Source organism: Micropterus salmoides, unplaced genomic scaffold (assembly GCF_014851395.1).
Source record: "Micropterus salmoides isolate LMB-PRFRI ecotype aquatic unplaced genomic scaffold, ASM1485139v1 Ms_hic_scaffold_15, whole genome shotgun sequence".
Classification (NCBI taxonomy): Eukaryota; Metazoa; Chordata; class Actinopteri; order Centrarchiformes; family Centrarchidae; genus Micropterus; species Micropterus salmoides.
In genome coordinates this window covers 24,273,600-24,276,719 of record NW_024040596.1, presented here as the reverse complement: position 1 = coordinate 24,276,719, position 3,120 = coordinate 24,273,600, and positions in this window count along the sequence as shown.

Sequence of the window (3,120 nt, the reverse complement as noted above, 5' to 3'; positions counted from 1 at the left end):
AATACAAGTCAAATATCCACTCCCCTTTTAGCTTTGTTTTGTTCTCCACCAATTCCTGAGTAATATCTGGCTCGTGCCTGCTAAATGCTCCGCTATGTTCACCAGCTAGTCACTGACTTTGTCTGATGTTTAGTGCTGGGCAGAATGCATACAATGGGTTCATCAGAGCTTTTTAACAAAAATTTGCTACCTGCTACAGCTTGAGACAAGGTTGATGAGAACTATGAAACTGAACCAAAACAGTCAAGTTTTGGGCTGTAAAACCAAAACAATAAGCTGACTGACAAATATTATTTGCATTGTAAAGGCATCCAGACCCTTGTGTTCAGGTGGCTGTTTACAAAGACAGTTATGATTTAGTTACCGTGATGTTGTTTTGTTTATTTTTAATTTTAAGGTGCCACTTCGTAAGCCATAATGATTTTTGATCATTAAAAATTGGAATGATTTAACTGTCATTTTTAAATAATTGTGTTATGCCACGGTTATTTTCATTCTGTGTCATACTCACACACTGTGGTTTATGCCATGTTGCTGTCAGGTCAGGACTGCTGGAAAAGGTTAGGGGTTAAGAGTTCTGCTCAGAGGCACATTGAGACATATTAGTGCGAGACATTCTTCTTTGACTTCTGTGTTTGTGGCAAAATAAAAGGTTTAACAAAACTTTGTGGGTCAAGTTAGGATGATTGGCTTGTTGACAAGTGCATTGATTAGACATTTTACTGTGGTGAAGTAGTGATGATTTGTGATTTTTTTTAAAGGGAGCACAAGGGGCTTTTGTGCATAAGGACTGGCGACTGGCCAACTTCCAGCAAACTTGGGGGAAATTTTGGGGGGGGAAAGTAATGTAGAAATGATGAACTCCTGCATTAAAAGATAGATTGTGTAGTGTGGCAGAAAGAAGCCCAAACTTTTTTTCTCTATGATCGTCTCAAGTATTTTGAGTAATTAAGAGTGAAATGATTTACATAGGCTTTGTACCGGTGTACAGAAATCAGTTAGAAACTAGAAATCCCCATGGATTTCTAGTTTCACTGTCCTTTTTATCCTTTTGTAATTTAAAGGACTTTTATTCAACAGGATGTTAAAATAGTTATTTCAGGTAAGTAATGACCAGTTTTTTTCCCCTTTCACGTTCATATGCTTCTTTAAAAGAGTGCAACTACAGTCTTCCCCTCAGCAGTTCAACTACATCCACCTTACTCCTGGTGATCTCTAGTAATTGCTGGCAAGGGATGGAGGATGACAAGCTCCGTGACCCCCCTCCTGACGGAAGGGAGAAGGGGATTCCTAAAGAGATCTTTACCAAGAAGTCACAGGCTTTAAATTGCCTGTTGGAGGATTACTGCAGGATCTCCTCAGAGCGGGGCTGACAGAAAAATATGGTTTCCAACACATCCATGCTTCTTTTATCAGCCATGGCAACTATGACGGGCATGTGGACTTTTTTCCTTCATTTCTTTCTTTCTCTCTCTTACTTTTTTTTTTTTTTTTTAAGAAGGGAAGAGAGGTGAGGAGTGGCGGAGGGCAGCGCTCCTTCTTTCCATCAGAGATGCGGAGCAGAGGACTTCTGCCAGAGAGTGGAGCTTTGAAAGTGAAACGTAAGAATGGCAGATCACAGAGGCCAAAGAAAAATGATATTCTCCTCGTTACGACTCCCCCAGCCAGGGCCTTTGTTGTGGGGGCTTCTGCTTTTAACTGGAAACAGGTCCAGGCGCCTCCTGTGTTTCTGCAGTGTCCCACACACTCACACACGTACATGTGCATGGGTGTAGCCTACTGTATGTTCAGGGTACACTCAGACACATACGCACATTCAAACTCTCCATCATTTCTCCATCCCCTAAAGCCTGGTGACAGCTTGTTAAACCTGATGCCATGTGCAAAGCCTCCCTCTGCAGGATCTTTGTCCTCACCTGTCAGTGAAGACGCTGGGTGGCCAGATGGGGGCGTCTTACTGTAGATTGCAGGTGGAAGTCGAGGCCCATGTTGCAGGTACGATAACGGAATGTAGTGCAGAAGGAGAGGAGGCTACAGCATCCCTACAGTGCATATAAATCTGTCAACAGCATCCTGTTCTCGCTTTCTCCTCCTGTAAAGTATTTCACAACCTGAGATCTGAGCCCATCTGAACTGGTCAGTGAAGTGTTGCAAAAGAGGGAGATTAAATATCATTTCATTTTATTAAACTTACCATTATGTGTCTAACTATTTGTCTATTATACCACTGAACTCAGTCTGGAATAATAATAAAGATAAAATGATAACAAGGTCAAAAGATAATTAAAGTGAATTTAAGAGTAAAATACTGTACATGTGCCTCGTATCTGACTGGAAACAAAGTCACTTTCTTTACAGTAATGCATTGTGTTATGGCTTTTTGGTTCATTCCAATTCCATTTTATTTCACCACAGTTTAACCTGTTAAAGGAACATTTGATCTGATCACAAGACAATGCCACAGAAAGCTGTTTCACAATAGAAATGTATTTTTTTCCCTATTCAATAAAGTAAGATTGCAGCTCTCTGTATTGGATTAGAATAGTTATTTTTTGAAGTGTAGACACAGAGCCTAAATGAAACACCCAAGAGCCAAAACAATACAGCACAACATTTTATTTCATCCTTCGAGGTGTACCCCGCACACACACCACACACACACTCATGCTTTCCATTTGCTATCTGATATGGCTTATTTTTGTGGATTTAATGCTTTTGAATCAAACAGAAAATGTGTAAAACTAATGTGGCGCCACTTTTTATTTGGTAAATATGCTTTGTGTGCCCGGCACCCTGGTTCCATATTTGGGCAAGGGGCAGACCAACAGGCTTCAAAGACAGTGCCAAAGCCTGTGGCGGAGGTGGGGGGGGGGGGGGGGAGTAGCTTTAGCATGTGAGCACTCATCTTTTTGGAATTAAAAGAGGAGGGTGATTGACAACTTTTAGTGATGGCCGAAGGGGAGATTCAGAGACCTTGTTTTGAGTGATTCACACACACACGCATGCTTACACACAGAAACACATGTGTGCACATGCATACCCTTCCCAAGCCAACTGGTCCAGAGAAAATTTGTTCGGATTTCATCAGAGTAGGAATGAAGTAGACTTTAGCATACTGTC